This window comes from Schistocerca gregaria, chromosome 10, assembly GCF_023897955.1.
Source record: "Schistocerca gregaria isolate iqSchGreg1 chromosome 10, iqSchGreg1.2, whole genome shotgun sequence".
Classification (NCBI taxonomy): Eukaryota; Metazoa; Arthropoda; class Insecta; order Orthoptera; family Acrididae; genus Schistocerca; species Schistocerca gregaria.
Window position 1 is genome coordinate 45,867,223 of NC_064929.1, and position 16,417 is coordinate 45,883,639.

Below are 16,417 nucleotides of genomic sequence, written 5' to 3' on the forward strand. Positions count from 1 at the left end.
GTCACTAGCGTGAGCGTCGCAGAAAGTCGGAAAGGTCGGCTGCGTGGGTGAGTGCCAAGTTTGGGGAGCGTTTTGTAGTATGCGCAGTGCAATGGAGACGCGGAAACTTGTTGTGGCCCAGTGTTTTGCAGTTGGACGACAAGATTAGTACACAGTAGTAAAGAGCGGGGCACTGAGTTGGCATGAATAATGGAGTGCACAATGGGGCTCGAGATGTGTTTGTTACCTCAGGTGCTGTATGATTGTGGACAAGGAGTGAAAACGGAGCAATTTGTGACGGCTCTTTCAATTTAAGACGTTAAAAACAGACGGAATTTGCATTTGTAATACCAGAGCATCGAAACTACTTGGAACGTTTGTGTATATGAACGTGTCCGCGCCTTTGTACTCTGCTCCCTTCACCGCTACAAACCAACCAATTATCGTGTCCGTGCGCATCAGAGTCGCGAAGAATGGGGAATAGCGCAGTTTGGTCGTGCCTGGGGCGTAGCTCAGTTGGTAGAGCGTTCGCTTCGCATGTGAAAGGTGCAGGGTTCAAGCCGCGGCGCCTCAATTTTTTGTGGTCAGTGCATTGTAAGTGTTGGTCGCGGCGAACCTAAAGGCACGCAAGATGTTGCAAAGCCAGCGTCACAGACTGATATGATGTATACTGACGTAAGGAGAGCAAGATGTAAGTGTGGGGACCGGCTGTTATCGAGGTGTCATTGAGTGCAGATCTGTCTTAGGTATCACGGCTTAACCTCATTGAAGTCTAGAGGGTGGACAACACGTTCGTCTTACTCAGAGCGGTGACCGAACTCTATTTTCAACGTTATACGTGCCACTTTCATTGTGGCCAACTACGATTCGATACAGAATGCACGAAACCTGAAGTACACCCTAACGGATACATAGAGAGTAGTGTTTGTCTGCTGAATAATGGGAGTGCAAGGGTCTGTGTCGTCTATATGGCTGTATGTAGCACCATTAGTCTTCGGGAGTTGGGGTGGGGGGGGCGTAGCTCAGATGGTAGAGCGCTCGCTTAGTATGCGAGAGGTACTGGGATCAATACCCAGTGCCTCCAGAATTTTAAACACACCTACATGCGCACCTTGCCATGCAAGTGGAATAATTCTCAGCCTGCACATGTGTCTAGGAAGATACAAGCGAATGATTAGCATCCACAATTGGCAAGCGTGCTGTTATTAGTGCGCGGGAAGCACCCTCCTCCCACGCCTACACTTTATTTAGAAACAGTACAAGTGTTCCCGTAAGATTCTCAAGCCTATGTCGGAAATATCTGCCTTGCGCCGAGTTCACGTAAATCCCACTGCACATTCCTATTCTTTGCGTGCAGTCGGCTGCTACTGGTGTTGCTAGTTGTGACTGCTGATAACAGATGCCGTAGCAATCAATTCATGGAGTGAGTTGTATGTTTTGCGATAGTCTGTCTCTGACAAGCAAGCACAGGTGACATAGGTGCGAACACAGGAAGCTAGCAGACCGTCGCTGCCTGCAGACACCGAGCAGCCACACTAGGAGGGCGGCCTAAGCCGTAGGCGAAATGTGCTCATTCGCTTTGGCGCGACGTCGAACTATAAATAATGCTGTCACTAGCGTGAGCGTCGCAGAAAGTCGGAAAGGTCGGCTGCGTGGGTGAGTGCCAAGTTTGGGGAGCGTTTTGTAGTATGCGCAGTGCAATGGAGACGCGGAAACTTGTTGTGGCCCAGTGTTTTGCAGTTGGACGACAAGATTAGTACACAGTAGTAAAGAGCGGGGCACTGAGTTGGCATGAATAATGGAGTGCACAATGGGGCTCGAGATGTGTTTGTTACCTCAGGTGCTGAATGATTGTCGACAAGGAGTGAAAACGGAGCAATTTGTGACGGCTCTTTCAATTTAAGACGTTAAAAACAGACGGAATTTGCATTTGTAATACCAGAGCATCGAAACTACTTGGAACTTTTGTGTATATGAACGTTTCCGCGCCTTTGTACTCTGCTCCCTTCACCGCTACAAACCAACCAACCATCGTGTCCGTGCGCATCAGAGTCGCGAAGAATGGGGAATAGCGCAGTTTCGTCGTGCCTGGGGCGAAGCTCAGTTGGTAGAGCGTTCGCTTCGCATGTGAAAGGTGCAGGGTTCAAGCCGCGGCGCCTCAATTTTTTGTGGTCAGTGCATTGTAAGTGTTGGTCGCGGCGAACCTAAAGGCACGCAAGATGTTGCAAAGCCAGCGTCACAGACTGATATGATGTATACTGACGTAAGGAGAGCAAGATGTAAGTGTGGGGACCGGCTGTTATCGAGGTGTCATCGAGTGCAGATCTGTCTTAGGTATCACGGCTTAACCTCATTGAAGTCTAGAGGGTGGACAACACGTTCGTCTTACTCAGAGCGGTGTCCGAACTCTATTTTCAACGTTATACGTGCCACTTTCATTGTGGCCAACTACGATTCGATACAAAATGCACGAAACCTGAAGTACACCCTAACGGATACATAGAGAGTAGTGTTTGTCTGCTGAATAATGGGAGTGCAAGGGTCTGTGTCGTCTATTTGGCTGTATGTAGCACCATTAGTCATGGTGGGGGGCGGGCGTAGCTCAGATGGTAGCGCGCTCGCTTAGTATGCGAGAGGTACTGGCATCAATACCCAGTGCCTCCAGAATTTTTAACACACCTACATGCGCACCTTGCCATGCAAGTGGAATAATTCTCAGCCTGCAGATGTCTCTAGGAAGATACAAGCGAATGATTAGCATCCACAATTGGCAAGCGTGCTGTTATTAGTGCGCGGGAAGCACCCTCCTCCCACGCCTACACTTTATTTAGAAACAGTACAAGTGTTCCCGTAAGATTCTCAAGCCTATGTCGGAAAGATCTGCTTTGCGCCGAGTTCACGTAAATCCCACTGCACATTCCTATTCTTTGCGTGCAGTCGGCTGCTACTTGTGTTGCTAGTTGTGACTGCTGATAACAGATGCCGTAGCAATCAATTCATGGAGTGAGTTGTATGTTTTGCGATAGTCTGTCTCTGACAAGCAAGCACAGGTTACATAGATGCGAACACAGGAAGCTAGCAGACCCTCGCTGCCTGCAGACACCGAGCAGCCACTCTAGGAGGGCGGCCTAAGCCGTAGGCGAAATGTGCTCATTCGCTTTGGCGCGACGTCGAACTATAAATAATGCTGTCACTAGCGTGAGCATTGCGTGAGCGTCGTGGAAAGTCGGAAAAGTCGGCTGCGTGGGTGAGTGCCAAGTTTGGGGAGCGTTTTGTAGTATGCGCAGTGCAATGGAGACGCGGAAACTTGTTGTGGCCCAGTGTTTCGCAGTTGGACGACAAGATTAGTACACAGTAGTAAAGAGCGAGGCACTGAGTTGGCATGAATAATGGAGTGCACAATGGGGCTCGAGATGTGTTTGTTACCTCAGGTGCTGTATGATTGTCGACAAGGAGTGAAAACGGAGCAATTTGTGACGGCTCTTTCAATTTAAGACGTTAAAAACAGACGGAATTTGCATTTGTAATACCAGAGCATCGAAACTACTTGGAACTTTTGTGTATATGAACGTGTCCGCGCCTTTGTACTCTGCTCCCTTCACCGCTACAAACCAACCAACCATCGTGTCCGTGCGCATCAGAGTCGCAAAGAATGGGGAATAGCGCAGTTTGGTCGTGCCTGGGGCGTAGCTCAGTTGGTAGAGCGTTCGCTTCGCATGAGAAAGGTGCAGGGTTCAAGCCGCGGCGCCTCAATTTTTTGTGGTCAGTGCATTGTAAGTGTTGGTCGCGGCGAACCTAAAGGCACGCAAGATGTTGCAAAGCCAGCGTCACAACCTGATATGATGTATACTGACGTAAGGAGAGCAAGATGTAAGTGTGGGGACCGGCTGTAATCGAGGTGTCATCGAGTGCAGATCTGTCTTAGGTATCACGGCTTAACCTCATTGAAGTCTAGAGGGTGGACAACAAGTTCGTCTTACTCAGAGCGGTGTCCGAACTCTATTTTCGACGTTATACGTGCCACTTTCAGTGTGGCCAACTACGATTCGATACAGAATGCACGAAACCTGAAGTACACCCTAACGGATACATAGAGAGTAGTGTTTGTCTGCTGAATAATGGGAGTGCAAGGGTCTGTGTCGTCTATATGGCTGTATGTAGCACCATTAGCTTTCGTGGGGGGCAGGCGTAGCTCAGATGGTAGAGCGCTCGCTTAGTATCCGAGAGGTACTGGGATCAATACCCAGTGCCTCCAGAATTTTTAACACGCCTACATGCGCACCTTGCCATGCAAGTGGAATAATTCTCAGCCTGCAGATGTGTCTAGGAAGATACAAGCGAATGATTAGCATCCACAATTGGCAAGCGTGCTGTTATTAGTGCGCGGGAAGCACCCTTCCCCCACGCCTACACTTTATTTAGAAACAGTACAAGTGTTCCCGTAAGATTCTCAAGCCTATGTCGGAAAGATCTGCCTTGCGCCGAGTTCACGTAAATCCCACTGCACATTCCTATTCTTTGCGTGCAGTCGGCTGCTACTGGTGTTGCTAGTTGTGACTGCTGATAACAGATGCCGTAGCAATCAATTCATGGAGTGAGTTGTATGTTTTGCGATAGTCTGTCTCTGACAAGCAAGCACAGGTGACATAGGTGCGAACACAGGAAGCTAGCAGACCGTCGCTGCCTGCAGACACCGAGCAGCCACACTAGGAGGGCGGCCTAAGCCGTAGGCGAAATGTGCTCATTCGCTTTGGCGCGACGTCGAACTATAAATAATGCTGTCACTAGCGTGAGCGTCGCAGAAAGTCGGAAAGGTCGGCTGCGTGGGTGAGTGCCAAGTTTGGGGAGCGTTTTGTAGTATGCGCAGTGCAATGGAGACGCGGAAACTTGTTGTGGCCCAGTGTTTTGCAGTTGGACGACAAGATTAGTACACAGTAGTAAAGAGCGGGGCACTGAGTTGGCATGAATAATGGAGTGCACAATGGGGCTCGAGATGTGTTTGTTACCTCAGGTGCTGTATGATTGTGGACAAGGAGTGAAAACGGAGCAATTTGTGACGGCTCTTTCAATTTAAGACGTTAAAAACAGACGGAATTTGCATTTGTAATACCAGAGCATCGAAACTACTTGGAACGTTTGTGTATATGAACGTGTCCGCGCCTTTGTACTCTGCTCCCTTCACCGCTACAAACCAACCAATAATCGTGTCCGTGCGCATCAGAGTCGCGAAGAATGGGGAATAGCGCAGTTTGGTCGTGCCTGGGGCGTAGCTCAGTTGGTAGAGCGTTCGCTTCGCATGTGAAAGGTGCAGGGTTCAAGCCGCGGCGCCTCAATTTTTTGTGGTCAGTGCATTGTAAGTGTTGGTCGCGGCGAACCTAAAGGCACGCAAGATGTTGCAAAGCCAGCGTCACAGACTGATATGATGTATACTGACGTAAGGAGAGCAAGATGTAAGTGTGGGGACCGGCTGTTATCGAGGTGTCATCGAGTGCAGATCTGTCTTAGGTATCACGGCTTAACCTCATTGAAGTCTAGAGGGTGGACAACACGTTCGTCTTACTCAGAGCGGTGACCGAACTCTATTTTCAACGTTATACGTGCCACTTTCATTGTGGCCAACTACGATTCGATACAGAATGCACGAAACCTGAAGTACACCCTAACGGATACATAGAGAGTAGTGTTTGTCTGCTGAATAATGGGAGTGCAAGGGTCTGTGTCGTCTATATGGCTGTATGTAGCACCATTAGTCTTCGGCAGTTGGGGTGGGGGGGGGGGGGGCGTAGCTCAGATGGTAGAGCGCTCGCTTAGTATGCGAGAGGTACTGGGATCAATACCCAGTGCCTCCAGAATTTTAAACACACCTACATGCGCACCTTGCCATGCAAGTGGAATAATTCTCAGCCTGCACATGTGTCTAGGAAGATACAAGCGAATGATTAGCATCCACAATTGGCAAGCGTGCTGTTATTAGTGCGCGGGAAGCACCCTCCTCCCACGCCTACGCTTTATTTAGAAACAGTACAAGTGTTCCCGTAAGATTCTCAAGCCTATGTCGGAAATATCTGCCTTGCGCCGAGTTCACGTAAATCCCACTGCACATTCCTATTCTTTGCGTGCAGTCGGCTGCTACTGGTGTTGCTAGTTGTGACTGCTGATAACAGATGCCGTAGCAATCAATTCATGGAGTGAGTTGTATGTTTTGCGATAGTCTGTCTCTGACAAGCAAGCACAGGTGACATAGGTGCGAACACAGGAAGCTAGCAGACCGTCGCTGCCTGCAGACACCGAGCAGCCACACTAGCAGGGCGGCCTAAGCCGTAGGCGAAATGTGCTCATTCGCTTTGGCGCGACGTCGAACTATAAATAATGCTGTCACTAGCGTGAGCGTCGCAGAAAGTCGGAAAGGTCGGCTGCGTGGGTGAGTGCCAAGTTTGGGGAGCGTTTTGTAGTATGCGCAGTGCAATGGAGACGCGGAAACTTGTTGTGGCCCAGTGTTTTGCAGTTGGACGACAAGATTAGTACACAGTAGTAAAGAGCGGGGCACTGAGTTGGCATGAATAATGGAGTGCACAATGGGGCTCGAGATGTGTTTGTTACCTCAGGTGCTGAATGATTGTCGACAAGGAGTGAAAACGGAGCAATTTGTGACGGCTCTTTCAATTTAAGACGTTAAAAACAGACGGAATTTGCATTTGTAATACCAGAGCATCGAAACTACTTGGAACTTTTGTGTATATGAACGTTTCCGCGCCTTTGTACTCTGCTCCCTTCACCGCTACAAACCAACCAACCATCGTGTCCGTGCGCATCAGAGTCGCGAAGAATGGGGAATAGCGCAGTTTCGTCGTGCCTGGGGCGAAGCTCAGTTGGTAGAGCGTTCGCTTCGCATGTGAAAGGTGCAGGGTTCAAGCCGCGGCGCCTCAATTTTTTGTGGTCAGTGCATTGTAAGTGTTGGTCGCGGCGAACCTAAAGGCACGCAAGATGTTGCAAAGCCAGCGTCACAGACTGATATGATGTATACTGACGTAAGGAGAGCAAGATGTAAGTGTGGGGACCGGCTGTTATCGAGGTGTCATCGAGTGCAGATCTGTCTTAGGTATCACGGCTTAACCTCATTGAAGTCTAGAGGGTGGACAACACGTTCGTCTTACTCAGAGCGGTGTCCGAACTCTATTTTCAACGTTATACTTTCCACTTTCATTGTGGCCAACTACGATTCGATACAAAATGCACGAAACCTGAAGTACACCCTAACGGATACATAGAGAGTAGTGTTTGTCTGCTGAATAATGGGAGTGCAAGGGTCTGTGTCGTCTATTTGGCTGTATGTAGCACCATTAGTCTTGGGGGGGGGGGGGGGGCGGGCGTAGCTCAGATGGTAGCGCGCTCGCTTAGTATGCGAGAGGTACTGGCATCAATACCCAGTGCCTCCAGAATTTTTAACACACCTACATGCGCACCTTGCCATGCAAGTGGAATAATTCTCAGCCTGCAGATGTCTCTAGGAAGATACAAGCGATTTATTAGCATCCACAATTGGCAAGCGTGCTGTTATTAGTGCGCGGGAAGCACCCTCCTCCCACGCCTACACTTTATTTAGAAACAGTACAAGTGTTCCCGTAAGATTCTCAAGCCTATGTCGGAAAGATCTGCTTTGCGCCGAGTTCACGTAAATCCCACTGCACATTCCTATTCTTTGCGTGCAGTCGGCTGCTACTTGTGTTGCTAGTTGTGACTGCTGATAACAGATGCCGTAGCAATCAATTCATGGAGTGAGTTGTATGTTTTGCGATAGTCTGTCTCTGACAAGCAAGCACAGGTTACATAGATGCGAACACAGGAAGCTAGCAGACCCTCGCTGCCTGCAGACACCGAGCAGACACTCTAGGAGGGCGGCCTAAGCCGTAGGCGAAATGTGCTCATTCGCTTTGGCGCGACGTCGAACTATAAATAATGCTGTCACTAGCGTGAGCGTTGCGTGAGCGTCGTGGAAAGTCGGAAAAGTCGGCTGCGTGGGTGAGAGCCAAGTTTGGGGAGCGTTTTGTGGTATGCGCAGAGCAATGGAGACGCGGAAACTTGTTGTGGCCCAGTGTTTTGCAGTTGGACGACAAGATTGGTACACAGTGGTAAAGAGCGAGGCACTGAGTTGGCATGAATAATGGAGTGCACAATGGGGCTCGAGATGTGTTTGTTACCTCAGGTGCTGTATGATTGTCGACAAGGAGTGAAAACGGAGCAATTTGTGACGGCTCTTTCAATTTAAGACGTTAAAAACAGACGGAATTTGCATTTGTAATACCAGAGCATCGAAACTACTTGGAACTTTTGTGTATATGAACGTGTCCGCGCCTTTGTACTCTGCTCCCTTCACCGCTACAAACCAACCAACCATCGTGTCCGTGCGCATCAGAGTCGCAAAGAATGGGGAATAGCGCAGTTTGGTCGTGCATGTGGCGCAGCTCAGTTGGTAGAGCGTTCGTTTCGCATGTGAAACGTGCAGAGTACAAGCCGCGGCGCCTCAATTTTTTGTGGTCAGTGCATTGTAAGTGTTGGTCGCGGCGAACCTAAAGGCACGCAAGATGTTGCAAAGCCAGCGTCACAGACTGATATGATGTATACTGACGTAAGGAGAGCAAGATGTAAGTGTGGGGACCGGCTGTTATCGAGGTTTCATCGAGTGCAGATCTGTCTTAGGTATCACGGCTTAACCTCATTGAAGTCTAGAGGGTGGACAACACGTTCGTCTTACTCAGAGCGGTGTCCGAACTCTATTTTCAACGTTATACGTGCCACTTTCAGTGTGGCCAACTACGATTCGATACAGAATGCACGAAACCTGAAGTACACCCTAACGGATACATAGAGAGTAGTGTTTCTTTGCTGAATAATGGGAGTGCAAGGGTCTGTGTCGTCTATTTGGCTGTATGTAGCACCATTAGTCTTCGTGGGGGGCGGGCGTAGCTCAGATGGTAGAGCGGAAAAGTCGGCTGCGTGGGTGAGTGCCAAGATTGGGGAGCGTTTTGTAGTATGCGCAGTGCAATGGAGACGCGGAAACTTGTTGTGGCCCAGTGTTTTACAGTTGGACGACAAGATTAGTACACAGTAGTAAAGAGCGGGGCACTGAGTTGGCATGAATAATGGAGTGCACAATGGGGCTCGAGATGTGTTTGTTACCTGAGGTGCTGTATGATTGTCGACAAGGAGTGAAAACGGAGCAATTTGTGACGGCTCTTTCAATTTAAGACGTTAAAAACAGACGGAATTTGCATTTGTAATACCAGAGCATCGAAACTACTTGGAACTTTTGTGTATATGAACGTGTCCGCGCCTTTGTACTCTGCTCCCTTCACCGCTACAAACCAACCAACCATCGTGTCCGTGCGCATCAGAGTCGCAAAGAATGGGGAGTAGCGCAGTTTGGTCGTGCATGTGGCGCAGCTCAGTTGGTAGAGCGTTCGCTTCGCATGTGAAAGGTGCAGAGTTCAAGCCGCGGCGCCTCAATTTTTTGTGGTCAGTGCATTGTAAGTGTTGGTCGCGGCGAACCTAAAGGCACGCAAGATGTTGCAAAGCCAGCGTCACAGACTGATATGATGTATACTGACGTAAGGAGAGCAAGATGTAAGTGTGGGGACCGGCTGTTATCGAGGTTTCATCGAGTGCAGATCTGTCTTAGGTATCACGGCTTAACCTCATTGAAGTCTAGAGGGTGGACAACACGTTCGTCTTACTCAGAGCGGTGTCCGAACTCTATTTTCAACGTTATACGTGCCACTTTCATTGTGGCCAACTACGATTCGATACAGAATGCACGAAACCTGAAGTACACCCTAACGGATACATAGAGAGTAGTGTTTGTTTGCTGAATAATGGGAGTGCAAGGGTCTGTGTCGTCTATTTGGCTGTATGTAGCACCATTAGTCTTCGTGGGGGGCGGGCGTAGCTCAGATAGTAGAGCGCTCGCTTAGTATGCGAGAGGTACTGGGATCAATACCCAGTGCCTCCAGAATTTTTAACACACCTACATGCGCACCTTGCCATGCAAGTGGAATAATTCTCAGCCTGCAGATGTGTCTAGGAAGATACAAGCAAATGATTAGCATCCACAATTGGCAAGGGTGCTGTTATTAGTGCGCGGGAAGCACCCTCCTCCCACGCCTACACTTTATTTAGAAACAGTACAAGTGTTCCCGTAAGATTCTCAAGCCTATGTCGGAAAGATCTGCCTTGCGCCGAGTTCACGTAAATCCCACTGCACATTCCTATTCTTTGCGTGCAGTCGGCTGCTACTGGTGTTGCTAGTTGTGACTGCTGATAACAGATGCCGTAGCAATCAATTCATGGAGTGAGTTGTATGTTTTGCGATAGTCTGTCTCTGACAAGCAAGCACAGGTTACATAGATGCGAACACAGGAAGCTAGCAGACCCTCGCTGCCTGCAGACACCGAGCAGCCACTCTAGGAGGGCGGCCTAAGCCGTAGGCGAAATGTGCTCATTCGCTTTGGCGCGACGTCGAACTATAAATAATGCTGTCACTAGCGTGAACGTCGTGGAAAGTCGGAAAAGTCGGCTGCGTGGGTGAGTGCCAAGATTGGGGAGCGTTTTGTAGTATGCGCAGTGCAATGGAGACGCGGAAACTTGTTGTGGCCCAGTGTTTTGCAGTTGGACGACAAGATTAGTACACAGTAGTAAAGAGCGGGGCACTGAGTTGGCATGAATAATGGAGTGCACAATGGGGCTCGAGATGTGTTTGTTACCTCAGGTGCTGTATGATTGTCGACAAGGAGTGAAAACGGAGCAATTTGTGACGGCTCTTTCAATTTAAGACGTTAAAAACAGACGGAATTTGCATTTGTAATACCAGAGCATCGAAACTACTTGGAACTTTTGTGTATATGAACGTGTCCGCGCCTTTGTACTCTGCTCCCTTCACCGCTACAAACCAACCAACCATCGTGTCCGTGCGCATCAGAGTCGCAAAGAATGGGGAATAGCGCAGTTTGGTCGTGCATGTGGCGCAGCTCAGTTGGTAGAGCGTTCGCTTCGCATGTGAAAGGTGCAGGGTTCAAGCGGCGGCGTCTCCATTTTTTGTGGTCAGTGCATGGTAAGTGTTGGTCGCGGCGAACCTAAAGGCACGCAAGATGTTGCAAAGCCAGCGTCACAGACTGATATGATGTATACTGACGTAAGGAGAGCAAGATGTAAGTGTGGGGACCGGCTGTTATCGAGGTGCCATCGAGTGCAGATCTGTCTTAGGTATTACGGCTTAACCTCATTGAAGTCTAGAGGGTGGACAACACGTTCGTCTTACTCAGAGCGGTGTCCGAACTCTATTTTCAACGTTATACGTGCCACTTTCATTGTGGCCAACTACGATTCGATACAGAATGCACGAAACCTGAAAGACACCCTAACGGATACATAGAGAGTAGTGTTTGTCTGCTGAATAATGGGAGTGCAAGGGTCTGTGTCGTCTATATGGCTGTATGTAGCACCATTAGTCTTCGTGGGGGGCGGGCATAGCTCAGATGGTAGAGCGCTCGCTTAGTATGCGAGAAGTACTGGGATCAATACATAGTGCCTCCAGAATTTTTAACACACCTACATGCGCACCTTGCCATGCAAGTGGAATAATTCACAGCCAGCAGATGTGTCTAGGAAGATACAAGCGAATGATTAGCATCCACAATTGGCAAGCGTGCTGTTATTAGTGCGCGGGAAGCACCCTCATCCCACGCCTACACTTAATTTAGAAACAGTACAAGTGTTCCCGTAAGATTCTCAAGCCTATGTCGGAAAGATCTGCCTTGCGCCGAGTTCACGTAAATCCCACTGCACATTCCTATTCTTTGCGTGCAGTCGGCTGCTACTGGTGTTGCTAGTTGTGACTGCTGATAACAGATGCCGTAGCAATCAATTCATGGAGTGAGTTGTATGTTTTGCGATAGTCTGTCTCTGACAAGCAAGCACAGGTTACATAGATGCGAACACAGGAAGCTAGCAGACCCTCGCTGCCTGCAGACACCGAGCAGCCACTCTAGGAGGGCGGCCTAAGCCGTAGGCGAAATGTGCTCATTCGCTTTGGCGCGACGTCGAACTATAAATAATGCTGTCACTAGCGTGATCGTTGCGTGAGCGTCGTGGAAAGTCGGAAAAGTCGGCTGCGTGGGTGAGAGCCAAGGTTGGGGAGCGTTTTGTAGTATGCGCAGTGCAATGGAGACGCGGAAACTTGTTGTGGCCCAGTGTTTTGCAGTTGGACGACAAGATTGGTACACAGTGGTAAAGAGCGAGGCACTGAGTTGGCATGAATAATGAAGTGCACAATGGGGCTCGAGATGGGTTTGTTACCTCAGGTGCTGTATGATTGTCGACAAGGAGTTAAAACGGAGCAATTTGTGACGGCTCTTTCAATTTAAGACGTTAAAAACAGACGGAATTTGCATTTGTAATACCAGAGCATCGTAACTACTTGGAACTTTTGTGTATATGAACGTGTCCGCGCCTTTGTACTCTGCTCCCTTCACCGCTACAAACCAACCAACCATCGTGTCCGTGCGCATCAGAGTCGCGAAGAATGGGGATTAGCGCAGTTTGGTCGTGAATGGGGCGTATTTCAGTTGGTAGAGCGTTCGCTTCGCACGTGAAAGGTGCAGAGTTCAAGCCGCGGCGCCTCAATTTTTTGTGGTCAGTGCATTGTAAGTGTTGGTCGCGGCGAACCTAAAGGCACGCAAGATGTTGCAAAGCCAGCGTCACAGACTGATATGATGTATACTGACGTAAGGAGAGCAAGATGTAAGTGTGGGGACCGGCTGTTATCGAGGTGTCATCGAGTGCAGATCTGTCTTAGGTATCACGGCTTAACCTCATTGAAGTCTAGAGCGTGGACAACACGTTCGTCTTACTCAGAGCGGTGTCCGAACTCTATTTTCAACGTTATACGTGCCACTTTCATTGTGGCCAACTACGATTCGATACAGAATGCAAGAAACCTGAAGTACACCCTAACGGATACATAGAGAGTAGTGTTTGTTTGCTGAATAATGGGAGTGCAAGGGTCTGTGTCGTCTATATGGCTGTATGTAGCACCATTAGTCTTGGTGGGGGGCGGGCATAGCTCAGATGGTAGAGCGCTGGCTTACTATGCGAGAAGATCTGGGATCAATACCCAGTGCCTCCAGAATTTTTAACACACCTACATGCGCACCTTGCCATGCAAGTGGAATAATTCTCAGCCTGCAGATGTGTCTAGGAAGATACAAGCGAATGATTAGCATCCACAATTGGCAAGCGTGCTGTTATTAGTGCGCGGGAAGCACCCTTCCCCCACGCCTACACTTTATTTAGAAACAGTACAAGTGTTCCCGTAAGATTCTCAAGCCTATGTCGGAAAGATCTGCCTTGCGCCGAGTTCACGTAAATCCCACTGCACATTCCTATTCTTTGCGTGCAGTCGGCTGCTACTGGTGTTGCTAGTTGTGACTGCTGATAACAGATGCCGTAGCAATCAATTCATGGAGTGAGTTGTATGTTTTGCGATAGTCTGTCTCTGACAAGCAAGCAAAGGTGACATAGGTGCGAACACAGGAATCTAGCAGACCCTCGCTGCCTGCAGACACCGAGCAGCCACTCTAGGAGGGCGGCCTAAGCCGTGGGCGAAATGTGCTCATTCGCTTTGGCGCGACGTCGAACTATAAATAATGCTGTCACTAGCGTGAGCGTCGTGGAAAGTCGGAAAAGTCGGCTGCGTGGGTGAGAGCCAAGTTTGGGGAGCGTTTTGTAGTATGCGCAGTGCAATGGAGACGCGGAAACTTGTTGTGGCCCAGTGTTTTGCAGTTGGACGACAAGATTGGTACACAGTGGTAAAGAGCGAGGCACTGAGTTGGCATGAATAATGAAGTGCACAATGGGGCTCGAGATGTGTTTGTTCCCTCAGGTGCTGTATGATTGTCGACAAGAAGTTAAAACGGAGCAATTTGTGACGGCTCTTTCAATTTAAGACGTTAAAAACAGACGGAATTTGCATTTGTAATACCAGAGCATCGTAACTACTTGGAACTTTTGTGTATATGAACGTGTCCGCGCCTTTGTACTCTGCTCCCTTCACCACTACAAACCAACCAACCATCGTGTCCGTGCGCATCAGAGTCGCGAAGAATGGGGAATAGCGCAGTTTGGCCGTGCCTGGGGCGTAGCTCAGTTGGTAGAGCGTTCGCTTCGCATGTGAAAGGTGCAGGGTTCAAGCCGCGGCGCCTCAATTTTTTGTGGTCAGTGCATGGTAAGTGTTGGTCGCGGCGAACCTAAAGGCACGCAAGATGTTGCAAAGCCAGCGTCACAGACTGATATGATGTATACTGATGTAAGGAGAGCAAGATGTAAGTGTGGGGACGGGCTGTTATCGAGGTGTCATCGAGTGCAGATCTGTCTTAGGTATCACGGCCTAACCTCATTGAAGTCTAGAGGGTGGACAACACGTTCGTCTTACTCAGAGCGGTGTCCGAACTCTATTTTCAACGTTATACGTGCCACTTTCATTGTGGCCAACTACGATTCGATACAGAATGCACGATACCTGAAAGACACCCTAACGGATACATAGAGAGTAGTGTTCGTCTGCTGAATAATGGGAGTGCAAGGGTCTGTGTCGTCTATATGGCTGTATGTAGCACCATTAGTCTTAGGGGGGGCGGTCGTAGCTCAGATGATAGAGCGCTCGCTTAGTATGCGAGAGGTACTGGGATCAATACCCAGTGCCTCCAGAGTTTTTAACACACCTACATGCGCACCTTGCCATGCAAGTGGAATAATTCTCAGCCTGCAGATGTGCCTAGGAAGATACAAGCGAATGATTAGCATTCACCATTGACAAGCGTGCTGTTATTAGTGCGCGGGAAGCACCCTCCTCCCAAGCCTACACTTAATTTAGAAACAGTACAAGTGTTCCCGTAAGATTCTCAAGCCTATGTCGGAAAGATCTGCCTTGCGCCGAGTTCACGTAAATCCCACTGCACATTCCTATTCTTTGCGTGCAGTCGGCTGCTACTGGTGTTGCTAGTTGTGACTGCTGATAACAGATGCCGTAGCAATCAATTCATGGAGTGAGTTGTATGTTTTGCGATAGTCTGTCTCTGACAAGCAAGCACAAGTGACATAGGTGCGAACACAGGAAGCTAGCAGACCCTCGCTGCCTGCAGACACCGAGCAGCCACACTAGGAGGGCGGCCTAAGCCGTAGGCGAAATGTGCTCATTCGCTTTGGCGCGACGTCTAACTATAAATAATGCTGTCACTAGCGTGAGCGTCGTGGAAAGTCGGAAAAGTCGGCTGCGTGGGTAAGTGCCAAGTTTGGGGAGCGTTTCGTAGTATGCGCTGTGCAATGGAGACGCGGAAACTTGTTGTGGCCCAGTGTTTTGCAGTTGGACGACAAGATTGGTACACAGTAGTAAAGAGCGAGGCACTGAGTTGGCATGAATAATGGAGTGCACAATGGGGCTCGAGATGTGTTTGTTACCTCAGGTGCTGTATGATTGTCGACAAGGAGTGAAAACGGAGCAATTTGTGACGGCTCTTTCAATTTAAGACGTTAAAAACAGACGGAATTTGCATTTGTAATACCAGAGCATCGAAACTACTTGGAACTTTTGTGTATATGAACATGTCCGCGCCTTTGTACTCTGCTCCCTTCACCGCTACAAACCAACCAACCATCGTGTCCGTGCGCATCAGAGTCGCAATGAATGGGGAATAGCGCAGTTTGGTCGTGCATGTGGCGTAGCTCAGTTGGTAGAGCGTTCGCTTCGCATGTGAAAGGTGCAGTGTTCAAGCGGCGGCGTCTCCATTTTTTGTGGTCAGTGCATGGTAAGTGTTGGTCGCGGCGAACCTAAAGGCACGCAAGATGTTGCAAAGCCAGCGTCACAGACTGACATGATGTATACTGACGTAAGAAGAGCAAGATGTAAGTGTGGGGACCGGCTGTTATCGAGGTGTCATCGAGTGCAGATCTGTCTTAGGTATCACGGCCTAACCTCATTGAAGTCTAGAGGGTGGACAACACGTTCGTCTTACTCAGAGCGGTGTCCGAACTCTATTTTCAACGTTATACGTGCCACTTTCATTGTGGCCAACTACGATTCGATACAGAATGCACGATACCTGAAAGACACCCTAACGGATACATAGAGAGTAGTGTTCGTCTGCTGAATAATGGGAGTGCAAGGGTCTGTGTCGTCTATATGGCTGTATGTAGCACCATTAGTCTTAGGGGGGGCGGTCGTAGCTCAGATGATAAAGCGCTCGCTTAGTATGCGAGAGGTACTGGGATCAATACCCAGTGCCTCCAGAGTTTTTAACACACCTACATGCGCACCTTGCCATGCAAGTGGAATAATTCTCAGCCTGCAGATGTGCCTAGGAAGATACAAGCGAATGATTAGCATTCACCA

At 49.2% G+C, this 16,417-nt stretch overlaps 5 non-coding genes across 5 annotated transcripts; all 5 read left to right on the plus strand.

Annotated features, from left to right (window-relative positions):
* Positions 1–480: 480 nt before the first annotated feature.
* On the plus strand, positions 481–553 carry Trnaa-cgc (transfer RNA alanine (anticodon CGC)). The gene has a single exon. It is a non-coding gene; the product is annotated as a tRNA-Ala (tRNA).
* Positions 554–990: 437 nt separating this feature from the next.
* On the plus strand, positions 991–1,063 carry Trnat-agu (transfer RNA threonine (anticodon AGU)). Its single transcript has one exon. It is a non-coding gene; the product is annotated as a tRNA-Thr (tRNA).
* A 4,176-nt stretch (positions 1,064–5,239) lies between these two features.
* Positions 5,240–5,312, plus strand: Trnaa-cgc (transfer RNA alanine (anticodon CGC)). Its single transcript has one exon. It is a non-coding gene; the product is annotated as a tRNA-Ala (tRNA).
* Positions 5,313–5,755: 443 nt separating this feature from the next.
* Positions 5,756–5,828, plus strand: Trnat-agu (transfer RNA threonine (anticodon AGU)). Its single transcript has one exon. It is a non-coding gene; the product is annotated as a tRNA-Thr (tRNA).
* Positions 5,829–14,161: 8,333 nt separating this feature from the next.
* On the plus strand, positions 14,162–14,234 carry Trnaa-cgc (transfer RNA alanine (anticodon CGC)). The gene has a single exon. It is a non-coding gene; the product is annotated as a tRNA-Ala (tRNA).
* Positions 14,235–16,417: the final 2,183 nt, after the last annotated feature.